This window comes from Cupressus sempervirens, chromosome 11 (genome assembly GCF_028749045.1).
Source record: "Cupressus sempervirens isolate cs-2001-9-10 chromosome 11, ASM2874904v1, whole genome shotgun sequence".
NCBI lineage: Eukaryota > Viridiplantae > Streptophyta > Pinopsida > Cupressales > Cupressaceae > Cupressus > Cupressus sempervirens.
In genome coordinates this window covers 615,880,776-615,897,695 of record NC_143128.1, presented here as the reverse complement: position 1 = coordinate 615,897,695, position 16,920 = coordinate 615,880,776, and positions in this window count along the sequence as shown.

The window sequence follows — 16,920 nt, the reverse complement described above, 5'->3', positions numbered from 1 at the left end:
TTCATAGTGTCTTATCTCACATGAGTACACTTTCAGTGGCCTTGTGATTTGATGAAATGTGAAACATCTTTCGATTATTATTTAGTTTCCATCGACAATTGCATTAGTGGAGTTGAGGAAGCCCTGCTTCTAATTTCATTGGTTTCTTACCTAATCTTTTGATGATTTAATTCACATATGTGCTGTTACTATGATTTATGTCCATTAGGAATTTCCCTTTCAAGTTATTTTCTTTAATATCTCATTACCTTATCTTTGTTATTTCTTGTCTAAAACTTGGTTAAAATAGGAATTCATATAGTTGCATCGATAAATTGCATTCATCATTAAACAAAAAGTACCAAAAAATATCTCTTTTGTGTTTATTCTTTCAAACAAAAACAAACCAAATAGATTATTTGAAATTGTTCAGAACTAGCCGAGGCCTCCTAATGAACATAGACATTTATCTTCAATTGAGCAAGTTCTAGTAGGTCGCAAGATCATCCAAAAACTTGGAGTTGATCCTCGATTAGCTTTTCAAGAGAGGGATTTGAAAGGATCCCTACCATTCAACATCATGCTACATGATAGCTCAACATAAGTGGTGCTAGAAGGAGGGCCTACAAACCATTCATATAAGAAAATTAACTTGCTATTTTGAGATTTTGCAATTTTTAGTAGTTCAAAAAGTTTTCCATCTGACACTGTTAGAAGGTGCATAGGTGCGCTATTTTGAAAAAGTGTGCTTTTGGAGAGGTGCACTTTTCTAGAATTGATGCAAATTGGAAGTTCTTGATCCACCATCTCCATTTTAATGAGCTTTAAGATCTTCAAAAAGTGAACTAGAGTTCTTAGAACATAGTCATTTTTGGAAGCCTTGCATTGACAAAGGACTACCATGAATTCCACCACTTCCATTCCAAATTTTATCATCTCTAGTTCCACTTCCGAACCTACCTCCACCTACCATTTCACCAAATCCTTCACTAATGACCTTCTTTGCTAACACAATTGATCACCAATTAACTTGCAAGGTGTACTTAATGACCTTCCCAAGAATCTTGATAAATTCTACCCAAGGTTCATCTATGGAGAAACACAAATGACTGAGGACCATATCAAGGTATTCAAAGAAATATAATATCAAGGTATTCAAAGAAATATACAATCAAAAATAGGTTCAAGAAGAGAATGTGGTCCTTTGTTTATTCCCATACTCATTGGGAGAAGTCACTTTTAACTGGTATGTGAATTTGCCACCAGGACGTATCCAAAATTGAGCCCTCTTTAAAAATGATGGAGGAGCATCCAGAGGTATAAGGGCAATCCTGTGTCACCCAAAAAAAGTACCTAGACATATTTTATATTTCATTTCTTTTCATTTCTAGATACCTATTTGGGTCAAATAAAGGTTCCAACTCTCACAGTTCCACTATTAGTGTTCTAGGTTAGAGTATTTGAACACCTTGGGTATGTGTAAATGCCAAAAAAAAGGAGTATGTAATTGAGCCATAATTTTGGTGAATTAGAGGGTGTAAATTGTTTGGATGAATGTAATTGTAATTTAGAGCATTCCAAACAAAGAATCAGGTCAAAAGGCCCCACGGTTTGAAAGTTATTACAATTTTTTGGTTTCTGGAGACCTCCTAAGAATGCTTCAAAGTCAGGTTTAGGGCATTAAATGACCTCATATAGGGCCCAAAAATGGGGGAAGAGAAAATTTGGTCCATAGGGCTATAGATCACTTTGAGATCTTTTTGGAAATGTAAACGGTTTGTCAATTGGAGCTATGGTTCAAAAGTTATGCCTCTTAGAAGTTTGGTTACTATTTTTGGATTCTTCTAATTTTGTACCGACTTGCAACTTTTGGAGCCTTCTATTTGGTTGGTGGATGCCAACTAGCACTTTCTAGAATGTATTCCTAATCCTTAACCCTTTGGGGTCTATTTAAGGACATTTCTAGCATTGTAAAAGACATTTTGGAGTGGAGTTTGAGAGAAGGTACTGGGAGAAGAAATTATCTCCAAATTTATGCTTTTGTAAGCCCATAGGGCATGTTTTGGAGTCTATTTCTCTGCACTAAGTGTACTAGCATATTTTAATAGATAATAAAATTTTCCCTTTCCTATTGTGTCCATTCTGTACTTGGGTCTTGTCCCCATCAAGTGGTATCAGAGAAGGTTTTCCTAAGTGTGTAGATAGAGTGCCAACTGTGAGGCAGTTTGCACTAGGACTGTGTGGTTATGGGTTTGAGTTAAGAAGATGCCTCCATGAAAAGAGCATGGTGGAAGGGCTAGAGCTATTAATCTTGAGGAGGTTAGAGCCCTCCAAAGCTAGGTTCAAGCATTGCAGGAGGAGCTCTGTAGAGGAACAATGTTACTGTAGGTGACAAAAGTTGAAATGTCCCTTTTCTATTTTTATATGATATTTCAAGCCTCTAATCAGATCTTTAAGATCAAACAATCAATATTTCAAAGATCCACCAATTTCTCAATAAACCCCAAATCGGGTATGCTGAAAATAGTGCCAAAAGCTTCACAGCTTCACAGCTTCACATATTATTAATAAATTTTAAAGTGGAAATTTTTATAGAAATTTAAGCAGCATAACAGCCTACAAAATGAAATTTCTAGATCTATATAAAATTTACACAACAGCTCCCAAATGGAGGACAAAAACAATGCTCATCGAGCTCTCGAAAACAACACAAAATAGTCGAAAACACCACAAATACACTAATAATCTATCACAGAAGTGTAATCATAGCCAAATACATATATTCAGATCTATTTTAACATCTTAATGTCTGATATACAACAAAAACCCAAACTAATATGAAATACTTAACCAAAAACACAAAACTCTTACAAAAAACACACACCCAAAAACTCACAAATCTGCACTGTTCAGCACAAAGGCAAACTCTGCATGAGCATGCATTTGGAATGGCTTCAAAATCCCATCCTTAGCCTTCCTATAAACCTAAAAACTCCCATTCTTGGGTCTCCTTCTCCACAAGTTTGGCAGCCTCTGAAGAACAACAAAGAAATGAGCAAAAATCAAGTTCTAGAATGAGCCCAAAATGCCTCCAAACCCCTTAAAAGAGGGCATAACCCTAACTCACATCCAAGAGGGGTTAATAAAACATATTTTAATATTTATTAGTCCATTAGCTTCCAAATATTATCCCCTTTTTCTGAAACTTCACCTTTTTGGGCCTGCCTGCCTTAGAAAAGATTATTATTTTTAATTATTTGAAAAGGGACATGACAAGTCCTCCCCTCCCAAATATTGCTTATCCTCAAGCAATGGCTGAACAATAAATCAATCAATCCACCTAGATCCCAAATGTAGTCATGAACTATACTACTATAAATTAACACAAGCTCCTGCAATATCCTTTGCAATATAACCAAGAGGAATCCATAACCAAATTGACAATTATAGCTCAACCAAACTCCAAAATCACCAGTACCACAGTCAAAAACCCACAAGACACACACTCTTAGAACATTAGAACCCAAGTAAAGTGGACAAATCAAACTGTCAACATAGTAAATACCATCAACACATCCCACTAGCCTATACAGAATGTACAATCCAACTCTGCAACAATGGTGAATGCTCCCGAATGAAATTGTACCAAGTATGGAGAATCCACACACTGTACAACTCCTACAGTCAACACAATTCTACAAATCACCAGCCACTGTCTCATAACCATAACTCCCATGCACTACTGATGGTGAAAAGACATTAAAAGATAAATAGCAAGAAATGGAACCCAAACCAAATATTCCAAGAACAAGTGATATAGTCCACTGTGACTGACCACCAGGTAAGTTAGGAGATGTCATACCCAAAGGCGTAGAATCAATAACAACAACTTCTGAAGTAGCACTCCCAAACTCCTGCTCTAAGTCATGTATTATCAAGCTATCAACTGTAGAACCTATTGCCATGTCATGCCCATCACAACTCTCATCCCGAGGTGTCAAACCATCCCATAACTGATGACAAGCACTATGAACCAAAGTACATCTCTTTATCATCATCTCATCAACATGGTCATCAAAGGTAAATTGACGAGCATACCTCACAGTGTAGTGCCGATAGAATGCGCCAATCTCATTCGGTGGCTCAGACTACAATGTAGATGAAACTAACTGCAATCGATCACTAACTAAGTTGGAATTGACTACTACCTCCGAAGACATTTCCAAGGGAGTAATATTACTAGCAAGAACCATGCCAACTACTGGCTCACCAATATCACATGTGATCTTTGATACAACATCTCTAGTCTCTATGCCATTAGTACTAGAGGCCACCACCATGTCAGGCATACCACAATAATCTGCTACAGCACCCAACTCAATTGAACCTAACTTTAGTGGGAACAAATTTGATATGCCAATGTTAGTATCAAGGATGGATGCATGCCCATCTCTATTGTCTCTGACAATCTCGACCATGGACATCCTCAGATCACTAGACACTACAGCTTGTGACTATACAAAATTTGGTAAAGATTATAGTTGGTCCAACTCCATGGTCACCTTAGTCAAATGAAACTGTGACTCCTTGAAATCCAACTGTGTACTCTCAAGAATCTCAGAAGTCACCTTGAGTTGCTGAGTAAGCTCACTTACCTCATCTTCCTTGGCCAATAATGCATCATATGCTGTACTCCCCCAATTCGTAAGATAATCTCTGTCGGCTACCAATTGCATATAATTCTGTCTCAAAATCTGAATAGCCTCCCATAAAGAGTGGATCTCTATCAAGGAAAGATAACTGCCTTCCTGCTCATCACTAGTAGGAGAACCCCATCCATAAACTGCTAACAACTAACGAGCATCATCAAAATGTTGGCAAGTGATAGCAATGTCTCAGTCACTAACTCTCAACTGATTAGACACATGATGACACTGGCTTGACTTTCTCCTACAAACCCCCTCTGATGCACTGTGTAAAGGAGTATCCTCAAAGTTACTAGTCTCTAGAGTATTACCATCCATATCTTGTGAATCAACTCTAAAGCTCATATCAACATACAAAGTATCAAAAACTGTAGCACTGCTATCCAACTCCTTTGTACCCAAGGAAACTAAGTCTTCAAAGCTGCCCACTGCATCCTCCTAGATGTCATCAATGCCAATATGATCCTGGGACTCATCTATACACACTACCAAATATGAAAGATCATCAACACATTCCAGCAAGTATGGTTGACTGGATATATGAACAAAGCCCAACACCGGTGTATAAAAACTAATACCAACTTCAGATAAGCTCTTGGCACAAGAAATGACAACACCATGCATCCTGCTAATCAAATCCATGATAGCACCCAAACAATCACTGCTACAAAAAAGTGTTAAAGATTTCAAGTCAATTGAATCCCAAATGCCAATATAACAATCTCGAGTCCATATACATTAACTATAATCAGCTAGTAACTCAAGCAAACTCCTCACCTGAGTAATATGAACAATACCAACTAATTCCACATACCTGTCTAACATTGTCCCTATATCTTGGATGTTAATGCAAGATGAAATTGCAACATTACCAATGACCACATATGATCTACCATTCATAGAAAGCTGAGTATCAAGAGTGCAAGATGAAACTAAACTCAATTCCATGCCATGCTTATCCCCATGTCTCTCCCAGTCTTGTAATGCCAATGGAGTATTCACCAAAGAAGCTCGAGTGTCCTCAAGCTCGTGAGAAACCCTATCAACTTCCTCCTCCTTCCTCCTCAAGGAATTTGAATAGTCTCCAACAAGGCTAAGAAGATGGTCACAATCTGATAGAAGATGTAAATAACTCAACTTCATCATTCCCATTCCTTCCCTAATCACTTGTAAGTCAACACAAGAAGACTTTGCCTAAACTCCCTTATCTCTACCCTATAACTGAATCATCCGAATGTGATCCTCTATCATATCTCGCATCCTATCATGATGACATAATAAAGTCACAATGCTATCTTTGTTCACCTTCAGCTGGCTAACTAAATCATGTGAAGTACTACCTACCTCAATCTCATGTGATAAAGCATCTAACTATGCTTGGTACTCTTTCTTAGATAAGTCATGAATGCTTATGTTTTCTCATCTCTACCAAGTATCTCACCATCATGCACAAAAACATCCTCAGAATCATCATCTAAACCCACTATCTCCTATGGCAGAGTAGAATCTAAGACCTCTACCTGGCTATAAGCTAGTTTCTCAAAATCCTCATGCAAGTTCTTAGTAATTGTGTCATCTGCCCTGTGAGAAAATCTTCCAAATAGAAATCCAGTCAACTTATCCACCTTAGCTTGGTCAGACAACATGTCATCCATCATACAGTGGTGTTCAGCCAACTGTTCAGACATGTCATGGCTTATTTTCCTAAGTTTATCTCGAATGTCTAAATAACCGGCCTTTTTATTATTTTGACTCTGGATATCAATTGTCCAAGATCATGTCCTCTGAGACTCTATACTATACCTGTCCATTCTGGATAAAGTAGAGTGTAACCCCAATAGGTTATAACTTCTTCAAACACCACGAACTAACATGCAATTGATTAGAAGTAGCATGCAACCATATATTTTGACATGCAGCTGATTAGAAGCAACATGCAACCACCAAATTCACCAAGAACTAACATGCAAATGATTAGAAGTAGCATGCAACAATAAATTTTGACATGCAGCTGATTAGAAGCAAAATGCAACCATAAATTATGACATGCAAGACTTGGGTAGTTGTCAAAACTGACATGCAAACTTCTACAAACCCTTAGGCTGGCAAGATCATAGCTTTGATACCACTGAAATGTCCCTTTTCTGATTTTATATGACATTTCAAGCTTCTAATCAGATCTTTAAGATCAAACAACCAATATTTCAAAGATCCACCAATTTTTCAATAAACCCCAACTCGGGTATACCGAAAATAGTGCCAAAAGCTTCACAGCTTCACATATTATTAATAAATCTGAAAGTGGAAATTTTTATAGAAATTTCAGCAGCATAACAGCCTACTAAATGAAATTTCCAGATCTATATAACATTTACACAATAGCTCCCAAATGGAGGACAAAAAAAATGCTCATCGAGCTCCCGAAAACAACACAAAATAGCTGAAAACGCCACAAATACACTAATAATTTATCACAAAAGTATAATCATAGCCAAATATATATATTTAGCTCTATTTTAACATCTTAATGTCTAATATACAGTAGCAACCCAAACTAATATGAAATACTCAACCAGAAACACCAAACTCTTACAAAAAAAACACACCCGAAAACTCAGATATCAGCACTGTTCAGCACAAAGGCAAACTCTGCATGAGAATGCACATGGAATGGCTTCAAACTCCCATCCTTAGCCTTCCTTGAAACTTGCAAACTCCTATTCTTGGGTCTCCTTCTCCACAGGTTTGGTAGCCTCTGAAGAACGACAAAAAAAAGAAGCAAAAATCAAGTTCTGGAATGAGCCCAAAATGCCTCCAAACCCCTTAAAAGAGGACATAACCCTAACTCACATCCAAGAGGGGTTAATAAAACATATTTTAATATTTATTAGTCCATTATCTTCCAAATATTATCCCCTTTTTCTGAAACTTCACCTTTTTGGGCCTGCCTGCCTTAGAAAAGATTATTATTTTTAATTATTTGAAAAGGGACATGACAAGTCCTCCCCTCCCAAATATTGCTTGTCCTCAAGCAATGGCTGAACAATAAACTAATCAATTCACCTGGATCCCAAATGTAGTCATGAACTATACTACTATAAATTAACACAAGCTCCTGCAATATCCTCTGCAACATAACCAAGAGGAATCCATAACCAAACTGACAATTATAGCTCAACGAAACTCCAAAATCACCACTACCACAGTCAGAAACCCATGAGACAGAAACTCTTAGAACATCAGAACCCAAGTAAAGTGGACAAATCAAACTGTCAACATAATAAATACCATAAACACATCCCACTGGCCTATACAGAATGTACAATCCAACTCTGCAATAATGGTGAATGCTCCTGAATGAAACTGTACCAAGTATGGAGAATCCACACACTGTACAACTCCTACAGTCAACACAATTCTACAAATCACCAGCCATTGTCTCATAACCATAACTCCCATGCACTGCTGATGGTGACAAGACATTACAAGATAAATAGCAAGAAATGGAACCCAAACCAAATTTTCCATGAACAAGTGATATAGCCCACTGTGACTGACCACCAGCTAAGTCAGGAGATGTCATAGCCAAAGGCATAGAATCAATAAGAAAAATTGCTGAAGTAGCACTCCCAAACTCCTGCTCTAAGTCATGTATTATCAAGTTGTCAACTGCAGAACCTATCGCCATGTCATGCCCATCACAACTCTCATCCCAAGGTGTCAAACCATCCCATAACTGATGACAAGCACTATGAACCAAAGTACATCTCTTTATCATCATCTCATCAACATGGTCATCAAAGGTAAATTGACGAGCATACCTCATAGTGTAGTGCCGATAGAATGCACCAATCTCAGTCAGTGGCTCAGACTGCAATCTAGATGAAACTAATTGCACTCGATCACTAACCAAGTTGGAATTGACTACTACCTTCGAAGACATTGCCAAGGGAGTAATATTACTAGCAAGAACCATGCCAACTACCAGCTCACCAATATCACATGTGATCTTTGATGCAACATCTCTAGTCTCTATACCATTAGTACTAGAGGCCACCACCATGTTAGGCATACCACAACAATCTACTGTAGCACCCAACTCAATTGAACCTAACTTTAGTGGGAACAAATCTGATATGCCAATTTTAGTATCAAGGATGAATGCATCCTCATCTCTATTATCTCTGACAATCTCGACCATGGACATCCTTAGATCACTAGACACTATAGCTTGTGACTGTACAAAATATGTTAAAGATTGTAGTTGCTCCAACTCCATGGTCACCTTAGTCAAATGAAACTGTGACTCCTTGAAAGCCAATTGTGTACTCTCAAGAATCTCAGAACTTACCTCGAGTTGCTGAGTAAGCTCACTCACCTCATCTTCCTTGGCCAATAATGCATCATATGCTGTACTCCCCCACTCCATAAGATAATCTTTGTCGGCTACCAATTGCATATAATTCTGTCTCAAAATCCGAATAGCCTCCCATAAAGAGTGGATCTCTGTCAAGGAAAGATAACTGCCTTTGTGCTCATCACTAGTAGGAGAACCCCATCCATAAACTGCTAATAACTGACGAGCAACATCAAAATGCTGGCAAGTGATAGCAATGTCTCAGTCACTAACTCTCAATTGATTAGACACATGATGGCACTGGCTTGACTATCTCCTACAAACCCCCTCTGATGCACTGCCTAAAGGAGTATCCTCAAAGTTACTAGTCTCTAGAGTATTACCATCCATATCCTATGAATCAACTCTAAAGCTCATATCAACATACGAAGTATCAAAAACTATAGCACTGCTATCCAACTCCTCTGTACCCAAGGAAACTAAGTCTTCAAAACTGCCCACTGCATCCTCCTGGATGTCATCAATGCCAATATGATCCTGGGACTCATCTATACACACTGCCAAATATGAAAGATCATCAACACATTCCAGCAAGTATGGTTAACTGGATATATGAACAAAGCCCAACACCGATGTATGAAAACTAATACCAACATTAGATAAGCTCTTGGCATAAGAAAAGACAACACCGTGCATCCTGCTAATCAAATCCATGATAGCACCCAAACAATCACTGCTACCAAAAAGTGTTAATGATTTCCAATCAACTGAATCCCAAATGCCAATATAACAATCTCGAGTCCATATATGTAAACTATAATCAACTAGTAACTCAAGTAAACTCCTCACCTGAGTAATATGACCAATACGAACTAATTCCATATACCTGTCTGACATTGTCCCTATATCCTAGATGTGAATGCAAGATGAACTCACAACATTACCAATGACCACATATGATCTACCATTCACAAAAAGCTAAGTATCAGGAGTGCAAGATGAAACTAAACTCAATTCCATGCCATACTTATCCCCATGTCTCTCCCAATCTTGTAATGTCAATGGAGTATTCACCAAAGAAGCTCGAGTGTCCTCAAGCTCGTGAGAAAGCCTGTCAACTTCCTCCTCCTTCCTCCTCAAGGCATCTAAATAGTCTCCAACAAGGCTAAGAAGATGGTCACGATCTGATAGAAGATGTAAATAACTCAACTTCATCATTCCCATTCCTTCCCTAATTGCTTGTAAGTCAACACAAGAAGACTTTTCCTAAACTCCCTTATGTCTACCTTGTAACTGAATCATCTGAATGTGATCCTCTATCATATCCCACATCCTATCATGATGAGATATTGAAGTCACAATACTATCTTTGTTCACCTTCAGCTAGCTGGAAAAATCATGTGAAGTACTACCTACCTCAACCTCATGTGACGAAGCATCTAACTATGCTTGGTACTCTTTTTCAGCAAAGTCATGAATGCTTAATGTCTGCTCATCTCTACCAGGTATCTTACCATCATGCACAACAACATTCTCATAATCATCATTTAAACCCACTACCTCCTGTGGCAGAGTAGAATCTAAGACCTCTGCCTGGCTATAAGCTAGTTTCTCAAACTCCTCATGCATGTTCTTGGTAATTGTGTCATTTGCCCTATGAGAAAATCTATCAAATAGAAATCCAATCAACTTATCCACCTTAGCTAGGTCAAACAACATGTCATTCATCATACGGTGGTGCTCAACCAACTGTTCAAACATGCCATGGCTTATTTTATTAAGTTTATCTTGAATGTCTAAATAACCATCCTTTCTATTGTTCTGACTTTGGATATCAATTGTCCAAGATCGTTTCCTCTGAGACTCTTCACTATACCTGTCCATTTTGGATAAAGTAGAGTGTAACCCCAATAGGTTATAACTTCTTCAAACACCAAGAACTAACATGAAATTGATTAGAAGTAGCATGCAACCATAGATTTTGACATGAAGCTAATTAGAAGCAACATGCAACCACCAAATTCACCAAGAAATAACATGCAAATGATTAGAAGAAGCATGCAGGCAACATGCAACCATAAATTATAACATGCAAGATTTGGGTAGTTGTCAAAACTGACATGCAAACTTCTACAAACCCTTAGGCTAGCAAGATCATAGCTCTGATACCACTGAAATGTCCCTTTTTTGATTTTATATGATATTTCAAGCCTCTAATTAGATCTTTAAGATCAAACAACCAATATTTCAAAGATCCACCAATTTCTCAATAAACCCCAAATCGGGTATGCCGAAAATAGTGCCAAAAGCTTCACAACTTCACATATTATTAATAAATTTGAAAGTGGAAATTTTTATAGAAATTTCAGTAGAATAACAGCCTACAAAATGACATTTCTAGATCTATATAACATTTACAAAACAGCTTCCAAATGGAGGACAAAAATAATGCTCATCGAGCTCCCGAAAACAACACAAAATAGCCGAAAACACCACAAATACACTAATAATATATCACATAAGTATAATCATAGCCAAATACATATATTCAGCTCTATTTTAACATCTTAATGTCTAATATACAGCAGCAACTGAAACTAATATGAAATACTAAACCAGAAACACCAAACTCTTACCAAAAAAACACACCCGAAAACCCACAAATCTGCACTGTTCATCACAAAGGCAAACTCTGCATGAGCATGCACATGGAATTACTTCAAACTCCCATCCTTAGCCTTCATATAAACCTACAAAATCCCATTCTTGGGTCTCCTTCTCCACAAGTTTGGCAGCCTCTGAAGAACAACAAAAAAATGAGCAAAAATCAAGTTCTGGAATGAGCCCAAAATGTCTCCAAACCCCTTAAAAGAGGGCATAACCCTAACTCACATCCAAGAGGGGTTAATAAAACATATTTTAATATTTATTAGTCCATTAGCTTCCAAAGATTATCCCCTTTTTCTGAAACTTCACCTTTTTGGGCCTGCTTGCTTTAGAAAAGATTATTATTTTTAATTATTTGAAAAGGGACATGACAAAAGTGAGGATGACAATGAAGAAGAATAAATTGGACTAGAAGGGGAAGTTGAAGGGGAAGTTTTGAATCAAGTAGAGGAGAGGCTTTTTAGGGCCATTACTAAGTTTGGGAAAAGACCTACAATTGATGTGGGAGTATTTTCAAGAAATTTGAAACCAGATGAGTTGATCGACTGAATTAATGAACTAGAAGAGTACTTTGAGTATGACGATATTAGGGATCTAGATAGGGTTAATTTTGCAAAGGAAAAAATAAAAGGCCATGCCAAAATTTGTTGGCAAGAGGTTCGATTGGAGAGAAATAGAAAAGGAAAGGAGAAGATCACAAGGTGGGATCGCATGGTGGACAAACTAAAGAAGCAGTTCATTCTTGTTGACTATGAGCTTGATTTGTTGAAGAAAATGCATGGGTTAAAGTGAGCAGGAAAATCAATCCAAGAATATACACAGGAGTTTTATCAACTTTTGATTAGAGCAGGGTATGTAGAAGCAAATAAGGAGAAGGTTTCTCATTATATCAGTGGGTTATGACCTAGCATCCAGGAGGAATTAAGTCTAGTAAGAATGACCAGCATTGAAGAGGCATACTAGTTTGCCCTATGAGTTGAAGAGAAGCTAAATAAAAATTTTGAAGGGAGAAAAAGGGGGCATATTCAAGGAGGAAGGGGTAGTGGCAGGTCATTTAGAGGTCGAAATGAGACCCAAAGGAAAAATGAAGATGTGGGTACTAGCAGGAACCAGAGGAATGAGGATTTCAACCGCTCCTGTGATCAAAACTTTGGAGATCAAAGAGGAAGAGGTAGAGGATGTGGAAAAAGTTCAAGAAGATGAGGTTTTCATGGTACCTATTTCCATTGCAATGAACAAGGCCATCATGCCTTTAAATGCCCTCAACAACAAGGAAGAATAGATAGGAGAGCTGAGGGCCAAGCTAGGGTTGCTCATGTGGATGAGGATGCATAGTCATCATATTCAGAGGATGCAAAAAGACAAGATATTTTAGTAAATGAAAGGGTTCTACTAAGTAGGGAGATTGCACCTGGACAAAGGAGGAGTCTATTTTTTACTAGGTGCAAGTGTTAGAGTTAATATTGTGATGTGATCATTGATGGTGGTAGCACTAACAACTTGCTTTTAGAAGAGATGGTCTCTAAGCTGAAGATCAAGAGGGAGAAACACCCCCAACCCTATCAGATCGCTTGGGTGAAGGATGATCATAAGGTCCTGGTAAGTGAACAATGTTTAGTGAAGTTCAAAATTGGGAGTTACCATGATGAAGTTCTCTACGATATTATTCCAATGGATGTCTGCCATCTATTTTTGGGAAGACCATGGTAGTTTGATAGGCATGTAGTACATGATGGTCATGCAAACACATAATCTCTTACAAAGGATGGAGTTTGCCACAAATTGAAGCCGATGGTAAAGGAAGGTGAAAATGTATGCAACTGTACTATGATCTATCTTGTTGATGGAAGAAAATTTTTAGATGGCATGAAACATCAACATATGTGCTATGCTTTGATTCCTAGAAAAGAAAAGGAAGGTAGTAGTGAAATACCACTTGAAGTTTCAGATTTATTAAGTGAGTTTTGAGATATCATTTTTGATAATATTCCAGAAGGACTATCACTAGTAAGGAAAATTAGTCATCAGATAGATTTAATCCTTGGAGCTAGTTTTCCTAACAAGGTGGCTCATAGGATGACTCGTACTAAAACTGAGGAGCTAAACAAACAAGTTCAGGAGCTATTGAAGAAGGGTTTGACTCGAGAGAGCCTGAGTCCATGTGTAGTACCTGCAGTACTAGCACCAAAGAAGGATGGAGAGTGGAGAATGTGTACGAACTCTTGAGCTATAAATAGGATAACCATCAAATATTAGTTTCATTTGCCAAGAGTGGATGATCTTATGGACTGCCTGAGTGGAGCTCAGTACTTCACAAAGAGAGATCTCAAGAGTGGCTATCATCAGATATGGATTCGAGAAGGAGATGAGTGGAAAACAACCTTCAAGACCAAGGAGGGTCTTTATGAGTGGCTAGTCATGCCCTTTGGATTGACTAACGCCCCAAGCACCTTCATGTGGCTTATGAAAGAGGTACTTAAGAAGTTCTTGGGAAAATTTGTTATTGTCTATTTGGATGATATTTTAATTTTCAGCAAGACTTTGGAAGAACATTTATTGCATGTTCATAGTGTCCTTGAAAGGTTAAGGGAAGAGAAACTGTTAATTAATCTAAAGAAGTGTATCTTTGCAAAAAGGGAGTTAGTCTACTTAGGGTTTGTTATATCACTTGAAGGTCTTAAAATAGATTTAGAGAAGGTAAAAGCCATCTTGGAATGGCCTACTCCAAGGTCTACTACTGAGATGAGATCATTTCATGGTCTGGTTGGTTTTTACAGGAAATTCATTAAGAATTTAAGTGGCATATGTGCACCCCTAACTAACACAATAAGAGGGAATAGAAAAGAGTTCAAATGGACTGTGGCAGCTGCAAGAAGTTTTGAATTGCTGAAGAAGAAGGTGATAGAACAACCTATGTTGGCACTTCTTGATTTTAGCAAGGTGTTCCAAGTGGATTGTGATGCTAGTGGTAGTGCTATTGGAGCTGTATTGAGCCAAGAAGGTAAGCCTATTGCATATTTTAGTGAAAAATTGAATGATGCGAAAAAGAAGTATTCTATTTATGATCAAGAGTTCTATGCAATAGTTCAGGCCTTAAAGAAATGGAGGCATTATTTATTTCCAAAGAAATTTGATTTATATATTGATCACTAGGCATTACAGTATCTAAATAACTGAGGTAAATTGAATCAGAGGCATATGAAGTGAGTAGAGTTCTTGCAGAGCTATACATTTGTGTTCAAGCATAGAAGTGGAAAATCTAATAGGGTTGCAGATGCATTAAGTAGGAGGCATTTGTTGCTAACAGTAATGCAAGTTGAAGTAGTTGGGTTTGATGAACTCAAGAATCTGTACCCTAAGGATCCTGATTTTGCTGAAGCATGGAAAACTTGTAAAGAACTTGTTGCTGTAGATAGAACTAAGTGGTTAGACTATCTGAATAAGGATTTTATGTTGTTTAAGGGTAGGCAATTGTGTATTCCAAAGAGTTCCATGAGGGAAAATATGATTAAGGAAAAAAATAGTGGAGGGATGGCAGGACATTTTGGTTGAGATAAGACCATTACCATTCTTAGAGAACATTACTTTTGGCCTCAAATTTTATAGGATGTGAAGAAGTTTGTATAGAGTTGTCAGATTTGTCAAGTGGCCAAGAGATTTAGTCACAACACTAGACTTTATCAGCCATTTCCTATTCCATCAAAGCCTTGGGAGGACATAAGTATGGATTTTGTTCTTGGATTGCCAAGGACACAAAGGGGTAATGACTCAGTATTTGTGGTGGTTGATAGGTTCTCCAAAATGGCACATTTCATTCCATGCCATAAAAATCATGATGCTATCCATATTGCAGACTTGTTTTTCAAAGAGGTGGTAAGACTACATGGCCTCCCAAAGAGTATAGTTTCTAATAGAGACACTAAATTTGTGGGGTATTTCTGGAGAAAATTGTGGAAGAAGTTGAGAACGGACTTGAAATTTAGTTCCATACATCATCCACAGACTGGCGACTAGACAGAAGTGGTAAATAGAAGTTTGGGAAATTTGTTGAGATGTTTAGTTGGGGATAAGCCCAAAGGATGGGATTTGATTCTACCACAAGCAGATTTTGCTTACAATAACTTTATAAATAGGAGTACTGGTAAATCACCATTCCAAATTGTATATGGAAGTAGCCCAAGGACTACACCAAAATTGAGGAAGATGGAGCAAGGGGAGAGGACAAGTGCTGAAATAGAAGAGTTTTCTAAACATATCAAGCACCAACATGAAGAGGTCCAGGCACACATTATCAAGATGAATCAATAGTATAAAACTAGGGCTGATCAAAGGAGAAGACATAAGGAGTTCCAAGTAGGGGATCTAGTCATGGCACACTTAAGAAAGGAGAGATTTCCAGTAGGTTCTTACAAAAAGCTGAAAATGAAGAAATTTGGCCCTTGCAAAATTATGAAGAAACATGACTCATGAAATGCATATGAGGTGGAGTTGCCAGATGGAATTCACATTTCTCCTGTCTTCAACATTGCGGACTTAATAGAGTATCATGATGATGGTACAGATGAGGAGATGATGTTAGAGCCATGTCAAATTCTTGCTTCTAAGAAGGAGGAGATAGAAGACATTCTGGATCATCATGTAGGTAGGAGTACCAAAAATAGACAGTATGAAGAGTATTTGGTTAAGTGGAAAGGTCGACTGATTGAGGAATCAACTTGGATATTAGTAGCTGAGGTTTCTCATTTGGGATTTCCTCTACCATCCATAAAGTGACAGGGTCAATTTTCAATCTACCCTAGGTGTCTGATGCAGGAGCATCCAGAGGTATAAGGGCAATCCTATGTCACCCAAAAAAATGTACCTAGACATAGTTTTTGTTTCATGTGTTTTCATTTCTAGATACTCATTTGGGTCAAATAAAGGTTCCAACTCTCACAGTTCCACTATTAGTGTTCTAGGTTAGAGTATTTGAACACCTTGGGATATGTGTAAATGCCAAAAAAATAGGAGTATGTAATTGAACCATGGTTTTGGTGAATTAGAGTGTAAATTGGCTGAATGAATGTAATTGTAATTTAGAGCATTCCAAAAATAGAATAAGATCAAAAGGTCCCATGGTTTGAAAGTTATTGTAGTTTTTCAATTTTTGGAGACCTCCTAAGAATGCTTCAAAGTCAGGTTCAGGGCATTAAATGACCTTTTATAGGGCCA